At 44.9% G+C, this 8,712-nt stretch overlaps 1 protein-coding gene across 2 annotated transcripts in view; it reads right to left on the bottom strand.

Moving 5' to 3' along the window:
• NSG1 (neuronal vesicle trafficking associated 1) overlaps nt 1–8,334 on the bottom strand; it is a 62,791-nt gene extending 54,457 nt beyond the window's left edge. The window contains exon 1 of one of the 2 annotated variants that reach the window (XM_077136376.1): nt 8,142–8,334. The gene's annotated coding sequence lies outside the window, so the exon portion shown is untranslated. The other variant, XM_077136377.1, reaches the window with a different exon arrangement.
• Nucleotides 8,335–8,712: the final 378 nt, after the last annotated feature.

The following is an 8,712-nucleotide window of genomic DNA, read 5'->3' on the forward strand; positions in this document are numbered from 1 at the left end:
CTTGAAAATGTTATACTAAGTGAAAGCCAGACACAAAAGGTCACATATTGCATGATTCAATTTATATGAAATATCCAGAATAGGCAAATCAATAGGGATTTGTGGATTAGTGATTGCCTAGGGTTGAAGTACGGTGGGGGAGGGGGGTTGAGGGGTGATGGCTAAAGGAAAAAGGGGTTTCTTTTGAAGGTAATGAAAATGTTCTAAAATTGGTGTGATGGTTATAAAACTCTGTGAAGATGCTAAAATCAAATTTGTTGTACATTTTAAATGGGTGAATTATGTGGTATGTGCATTATATCTTAATAAAGCTATTACCAAAAAATCAACTGATCATACATATGTGGGTCTGCCTCTGAACCCTCTCTTTGACCTGTGCTTCTATCTTTTCACCAATTCCTCATTGTTCTTATTACTCAAGTTTTATAGTAAGCTAAAATCAGGTAATGTCAGTTCTCTAGCTCTCTTCTTCTTTTTCAAAGTTGTTTTGGCTATTTTATTTCCTTTCCTTTTCATTGAATTTTAGAATCAGATTGTCAATAACTATAAAAATTCCTGCTTGGATTCTGATTGAGATGCATTCAATCTACGTATCAACTTGGGAAGAACTGACATCTTAACAGTATCGACTCTGCCAATCCATAAATACAGCATATCTCTCAATCTATTTCAGTCTTTTTCATTCTTTTCATGAGTATTTTGTGTTTTTTGACAGATAGATCCTACACATATTTTGTTTTATTTATACCTAAGTATTTATTTTGGGGAGAGTGACTATAAATGTTACTGTTTTAAAATGTTCATTTCTAATTCTTTATTAGTAGTGTATAGAAATATGAATGAAAGTTACATATTGTCTCTGAATTATGTAGCCTTGATAAGCTACTTCATAATTCTAGGAGCTTTTTGTAGATTCCTTAGTACTTTCTGAGAGGATAATCATATTGTCTTCAAAGGGTGATAGTTTTATTTTTTCTTCTCCAAACTCAATGCCTTTTTTTTTTTTTCACATGGGCAGGCACTCTGCCACTGAGCCATCACTGCTTGCCCCAAACTCTGTACCTTTTATTTCTTTTTCTTGCCTTACTGCATTGTCTAGGACTTCTATTAGAATGTTGAATCATAGGGGTGAAAGTATACATCGTTGCCTTCTCCCATTCTTAGGAGAAAAGCATTTAGTTTTGTTTTGTTACCATTAAATGTGATGTTAACTGCTAGGTTTTGGAAGAGATCCTTTTTTCCGGTTTAAAAAGTTCACTTCTAAGTAAATAAATAAATAAATGCTCCCTTCTATTCTAGTCTGCTGAGAGTTTTTATCATGAATGGACTTTTATTTTTGTTCAGTGCTTTATCTCCATCTGCTAACAGAATCAGTTGGCTTTCTTCTTTAGTCTTTAATTTGGTAAATTACATTGACCAGTTCTCAAATGTTGAACCAGCTTTGAACTCCTGGGAAAAAACTCACTTGGTCATGCCATATTATTCTTTTTAGATGTTGCTGGATTTAATTTGCTAATATTTTGTTGATTTTTACATCTATGTTCATGAGAAATCTTGGTCAGTAGTTTTCTTTTCTTGTAATGCTATTGTCTGGTTTTGAATTCAAAGTAATACTGGGCTCATAAAATGACTTGGGAAATATTCCCTCTTCTATTTTCTCAGAGATTCTGTAGAATAGTTACTATTTTGTCCTTAAATGCTTGGTAGAATTTGCCAATGAAACCATCTGTAATTTTCATTGTTGGGTGGTTTCTAATTTTGAGCTCAATTTCTTAAATAAACACAAGGTTCTTCAGATTCTCTAGTTCTTTTTGCATGAATTTTGGTAGTTTGTGGATTTTAAGCAATTGGTCCAATTATCTATGTTGCCAGATGTATGAAAATAGAGTTATTTGTATTACCCTGTTAAGGACTGTAGATCTGTAGTGGTAGCCCCTCTTCCATTCTGGATATTAATAATTTGCGTCTCTTTTCCTTTTCCTTTTTCAGTCTGCCTAGTAGTTTTACTCTCTCTCTAACCCTTACTGATAATGCTCTAGTTCACAGGCCTTCTTTTTTTTCCCTCTGATGCAGCCACTCTCTTTTGTGTCTCCATCCTTGCGGGCACTTCTGCTCGTGTCCTACCACATCTGGGATCTTTGCAGTTGGATGGGACCTTAAGTGACTCTTGCTCAAGCTCCTTCCTAAGTACCCCAGGATGACTCAAGCTGGCTGTAAGTGGCCTCAGGGTGATTGTTCATTTGTATTGCATTGAATTGAGTACCCCCAAAAGATATGTTGAAGACCCACCTGGATCTCATTATGTGAACTTATTTGGATATAGAGTCATTAAGGATGGAATCAGGTAAGTTAAAATGAGGCCTAATGGAGTAGGGTGCTATGCAGGTTTGAAAGTACTATGCATCCCAGAAATGCCATGTTTCAATCCTGATTCAGTCTTATAGACGAGTTATTTCTTTTAATCCTGATTCAATACTGTAGGGCAGAAACATTTGATTAGATTATCTCCACAGGGATGTGGCATGCCCAATTGTGGGTGTGACCTTTTCATTAGATGGAGATGTGACTCCACCCATTCAAGGTAGGTCTCAGTTTACTGAAGTCCTTTAAAAAAAGAAACATTTTGGAGAGAGTCAGAGCCTACAGAAATGAGAAAGCCGAGAGCAAGAGCTGATACATATGCTTGGAGCCCAGCAGACATCGCCATGAGATGTTAAGCAAGGCAGAACCTAGGGAGAACCAAGGGAGGCTAAGAGATGAGCCAGCCTGGAGAAGTAAAGCGAGGAACGCCCACAGGAACAGAAACTGAAAGCAATGGAGCCCAGGAGCAAGGGGCCAACAGATGCCAGCCAGATGACTTTCCAGCTGACGAAGGTGTGCTGGACCCATCAGCCTTCCTTAAGTTAAGGTATCTTTACTTGGATGCCTTAGTTTGGACATTTTTATACGCTTAGAACTGTAAAACTATAATTTATTAAATTCCCCTTTAAAAAGCTGTTCCAGTTCTGGTAGATCACATCCTGGCAGTTTGCAAACTAGAACAGGTGGCCACTTAATCTAATATGACTAGTGTCCTTATAAGAAAGGACAAATTGCACACATACAGACACAAGGGAGAATACCATATGATGATGCTGGCATGACACCAGGAACTGGAAGAAGCAAGAAAGGATTCTTCCCTACGGGTTTCAGGAGGGACCATATCTCTGTCCACAATTTAATTTCAGACTTCTGGCCTCCAGAATCATGAGAATAAATTTCCATTGTTATCAGCCATCTGTTATAGCAGCCATGGGAACCTAAGATACTTGTCACATCATTCTTTTTCTACTGTGGCAATCGTCCTTGTCAAGGGCAATGATGGCTACCACTTAACAACAGTTGTCAGGGAACTGCCACTTGTATACCTCATCCCACATGGCTAGTCAAGGGAGAGACCCCGTCTGTGAATCTAGCGGCCACTCAGCTGAGCCCCTCCTCTGCCAAGTTCTGGTTTATGCCTCCTTCTGTACCCTGGTGCTCCGAGGTTGACCTGTGTCTGGAGAATACGAGCCCTGGAGCCAGTCTGCCTACGAGAGCCCAGCTCACAGGCTGTGTGACCTTACAGAAGTTCCTGAAACTCTCTGAGCCTGAGTTTCACCTTCTTGGAAATAAACCTGAGAGTAGCATCCATCTCCTAGGCATGTTGTGAGGACTGAGTTGGAATCGTGCATGTGGCTGGCACACAGTAAGAACTCAGTGAATGTTGGCTGTTGGTGCTAACCTGGTAGTAACCTTTGAGGAAGCACTCTCTTCACCCCCGACCCTTCTTTATTCCAGGCTTTCTTGGCACCTCCAACCACTCAGAAAACTTCCTGCTTTTCAGGTCACTTCCCCCACCCCATCCCAGGACAGGTGTTTCATGGCCAATGTGCCTCTTCAATCCAGAGTGACCCCAGATCTGGATGCTGCAAGGAGGTAGCTATACAGGGGGCTTTGAGATGCCGAGGGAAGAGCAGCCACGGGCAAGGTCCTGTGCTGACGGAAGCATGCTGTGAAAGGGCTGGGAGAACATTCCAAAAGAAGCGGGTCATTGGAATATCTGAGTAGAGCTCGGTGAGGCTTGTGGGAAGGTGAGAAGCTGATGCTGCAGAAGGGAGCTGAGGCCAAATAAGGAAGGGCCTTGAAGTCCAGCTGTGATTGCCGACTAAAGGCCCCCAAGGATAGCTACGCCCTCATCCCCCGCAACCTGCAAATGTGTCACCTTGCATGGTGAAGGAGACTTCGCAGATGTGATTAAGGGAATTGAGATGGGAGCCCAGGTTGGATTATTCCAGTGGGGCAGGATGCTGTCACAGTTCTTGAGAGAGGGAGACAGAGAGAGATCTTACTATGGGAGAAGATGGTGAAGCAGTGCAGAAGCAATCTCCTTCACTGCTGGCTTTGAAGATGGAGGAATCAGCCCTGGCCAAGGAGTGTAGGGATTGTACTTCTAGAAGCCAGAAAAGGCAAGAAAACAGATCCCCTTCTGGCACAGTCCTGTCAGCAACTTGATTTTGGCCTCGTGATGCTAACTTTGAACTTCTGACCTCCCGAAAAGTGAGAGAATAAATTTGTGTTGTTTTAAGCTGCTTATTTTTGGTGATTGGTTACAGCAGTCCTGAGAAATGAATGCAGAGTGATAAGGAGGATTTGGGGTTTATACCAGGGGCATGTGCCTCAGGGAGGAGTTTTGAGCAGGGGTGTGACACATTGGGGTGTCTCAGGAAAATCATGCGGCTGGGAACAGTATAGAGAGCAGGGGGCAGAGGGACCTGTATTTAGTAGGTGTATGTATCACCCCTGTACCCCCTCTACACCTTGCTCAAGGTTAACTCTCCCTGCCCCCTAACTAGCACCACCAAAGCTACTTTATCTCTTCCTGGGCCTGCACCACCCTATCCCACCTCTTTGCCTCTGTTCTTACTGGCCGCAGAGCCTCCCAACCTTCAGCACTCCCCACTTTCTTCCACACAAGCTCCTACTCATCCCTCAGAGCCCAGCACAAACGTCACTTCCCCTAGGAGGTCACCCCTCCTTGCTCCGTGTGCTTCCCCTGTGGGCTGAGCACTAACCATGGGCCAGATGCCATTCTAACTTTTCCAAGGGTGAGTAGATTGAATTCAATGAAATTGCAAATATCCGATGACTTTTCACTTATAAAAAGGGCAATTTAACATACTTCAATTCATCCTTAAAATCATCGTAGAAGTTAGAGGTTATTTTACAGGTGAGGAAAGCTGATGTATTCAGTTCCAGACAGTGCTGTAATAAATTACCACAAACTTAGTGGTCTGAAACAATGGGCTAAGATGAAAAATAGGCTGATACAAAGGTGTTGGCAGGGCTGTGCACCCCTAGGAAGCTCTAGGGGAGAACCCTTCATTGCCTCTTTTCAGCTTTCAGTGTCTTCCTGACAAATCTTAGCATTCCTTCGCTTATGGCCACAGTACTCCATCCTCATATAACCTCCTGCTGTCTTCTGGTCTGTTTCTATCAAATCTCCCCCTACCTTTCTCTCATAAAGCCACTTAGAAGAGATTTAGGGCCCAGCTGGGTAATCCAGGATGATCTCACCTCAAAATCCTTAACTCAATCACATCATAAAGACCCTTTCTCCCAGTAAGGGAGCACTCACAGGCTCCAGGCATTAGGACATGGGTATAACTTTCTGAGGTCACCATTCAATCCATGACAGCACATAAATGGTGCCACTGGGATTCGAACCCCAGGCTGTTTTTGTCCCTGGGCCCACACTCTCATCAGTAACTAATATTTGATTGCTTGGTTGGAACTTGTTTTGACATCCCATCCCCATCGGAATTGTATCGTGTTTATTTAACACCTGCCAAGCCACCACTGTGGGATTGTGGTCAGGACTAGATCCACAAGAACCCTGCAGTTTCTTCCTCTCTCATCCCAGTGTTTCCCACAGTTCCTGCCGCAGGACTTGGTGTCTACTAGACGCTTGGGAAATGTCATAAAACAAGTCTAAAGATAAACATTCGCTGCTCCTTGTCAAAGAATTTGGAAACCATGCATAGGAAGGAGTTTGTGTTGACAAGTGGGCACGTTTATGGGTGGCAACTGTGTAATCAGCAGGTATTCAATGGGCAGCCCCCATGAGCCAGGTGCTGCAGGGACTCAGTGGTGATGCAGGCCGAATCCTAATTTAGGGAACTTGCTTGTAAGTGGAGTTGCCCAGCTCATGCGAGTTAGCAATACTACTAAGTGGTGGAGGTGACAGCCAGTATGGAGGTAGTGAATAAGAGAACTGAGAAAGGCAAACTGTGCCAGGTTGAATTATGAACGCTGATGAAAGACATTTTATCTTAATCCATGTTTCCATGGGTGTGAACACATTTCTAAATAGTATCTTCGACTGTGTTGATTCGGTGTGTGAACACATTTGCGACTAGGATCTTCAAAGGTCCTCTTCAGGTCCACCTGAATCAGGGTGGGTCTTAATGAACATTCCTGGAAACCTTATAGAGAGAAGAAACTGGAAGCCAAGAATCTGAGAAGCCCGCTCAGGGAGAAGCTGAACATCAGTGGAAGCCAGAAGAACAGACACAGAAGAAAGAGTGGTCACCATGTGGCAGGAGGCAGAGATGCAAGCCCCAAGAAAGCCCCAAGGATGCTGCAAACCCGTATTGGGATGCTGCAAACCCGTACTAGAATGCTACAGACTTTGGGGAGAAAGTGTGGCCTTGCTGACACCTTGCGCTTGGACTTCTGGCCTCTGAAACCATGAGTCAATGAATTCATATTGTTCCTGGCAACCTGTTGTGTGGTATTTGTCAAAGGAGCCTAGAAACTCAAACAGGAACCAATGCCAGAGAAGGGACTAACTCTATGTCCTTCTTGATTGCACTGAATTCCTTCCATATTCCTCTGTTGGAAGTATTCTTATTCCCATTTCATGAAAGAAGGAAGGTATTCAGAGAGGGTGAATAATGTGGTGAGGTCACACAGCAGGAAGTGGTGAAAGTGGGTTTGGGGCCCATGTCCCTTTGACCCTTTTCTTTACGCTAAGCAGTGAGTGTGGGTTTGGGGCCCATGTCCCTTTGTTTTCTCACGGTGACCAGGGGGATGAAAGGGGAGTGGCAATGATGTGGAAAGACTTTTGCGCAGAGAAAGTGTGGGTTCTACAGAGCTTTGAAGGCTCAGACTGTTTCGGCTGCATGGAGCTGGGCAAGCAGACCATATTGGATGTTCAACATTGAGGCTGCCCAACATCCAAACTCCTGGGGAATGACTGGTGTGAATTTGGCACAGTGTCTGCTGTGCAGAGGCTGGAGTCTTGTACCTGCTGCAAGTTCCCAGAAGATCTGTCCCCCTTGCCTCTGCCGCATCCCTTGTACATGGTGGCTTCACAGACAACAAGGGGGCCTGAGACAGTAAAAGTGGTACTTGGATTCCAGCCGGATGCAAAGGTCTCAACCCACCTATAAAGCTGAGAAGCAAACCCCCACCCCCACCCCCACCCGCAGCATGAGATGGCCGGAGTGGGGGAGTGGGGGTGGATTCTAAACCAAGGTGGACCAAAGTCAGAGAAAAGAACCGAGGGCCACTTCAGCAGGCAGACCATCTGTGAATGTCTTCTTGCTAGACTTTTATTCATTTTAACAACATTTAGCATTTCCTTCGAGCTAGACACTGTTCTATGTGCTTTACAAACATTAGCTCTTCTCATCTTCTCACCCCCCCCCCACCCCCAAGAGGGGGATCATTCTCAAACCCACTTTACTGAGAAGAAATAGAGGCACGTGGAGGTTATTAGCAGAGCTGGAATTCCAGGCCAGTAGCTGAATCGAGGCTGAACTGCGTCTGTGTTTTGTGGCCCTCTTGCAGGCAGAACAGGGCCTAACATACCATTCGGAAGCCTCTTGTATGCAATGGGGACTGACACCTGGTCAGCTCTGCTCTAGGCAGTTGGCGTGCTCATCCAGACCACCCACCAACCCTAAGTGGCAAGGGTCATTGTCGCATTTTTCAGACGGGGAAACTGAGGCTCACTGAGACTAAGCCCCTTATCTAGTCCATGCTGACCTGGGATCTAAACTCAAGTCTTGGGTGGCTCCGAAGCCCATTATTTATTCACCCCAACCATCCGCACTTACTGAGAGTCTTAGTTTCCCGGCTGCTCTGAGGAATGCCAATGGATTGGCTTAAACAGAGATTTGTGGGCTCACAGTTTTGAGACTCAGAGAAGTCCCAAATTGAGATGCCGAGGTGGCAACGACTCCTCCTCTCCGCTCCTCGGCCCCACGCGCTCCTCAGGGCTCCTCGGCCCCCACATCGGCTTCCAGAACAGAGCCGCGTCCTCTCCTTCCTCTTCCGGTTCCATCCACTTCCGGCTTCCGGCTTCCGGCTTCTCCCCGTGGTGCCCTTTTGATGTCTCAATTTCTTCTGCTTGTAATCCGGATTAAGACCCACCCTTTTTCCATTGGACCGCCCCTGGCTAAAATCCCCGCTTCAAGAGGTCCTGTTTGCAATGGGCTCGCGCCCACGGAATGCAGATTAAGATCACGTCTAAATCGGGGTGCATCATCATTCAGTCTGCCACACTGAGGTCAGTGCCTGAGGCAGAGCCCTGTTTTCTGCAGCTTGTTTGGTCTGGGGGAGCGGACAGACAGAGGAATATGCTTAACGGTGTTTTCACAGAAGATGTGAGCATTGCGTGGGTGGGCC

Source organism: Tamandua tetradactyla, chromosome 19 (assembly GCF_023851605.1).
Source record: "Tamandua tetradactyla isolate mTamTet1 chromosome 19, mTamTet1.pri, whole genome shotgun sequence".
Lineage (NCBI taxonomy): Eukaryota > Metazoa > Chordata > Mammalia > Pilosa > Myrmecophagidae > Tamandua > Tamandua tetradactyla.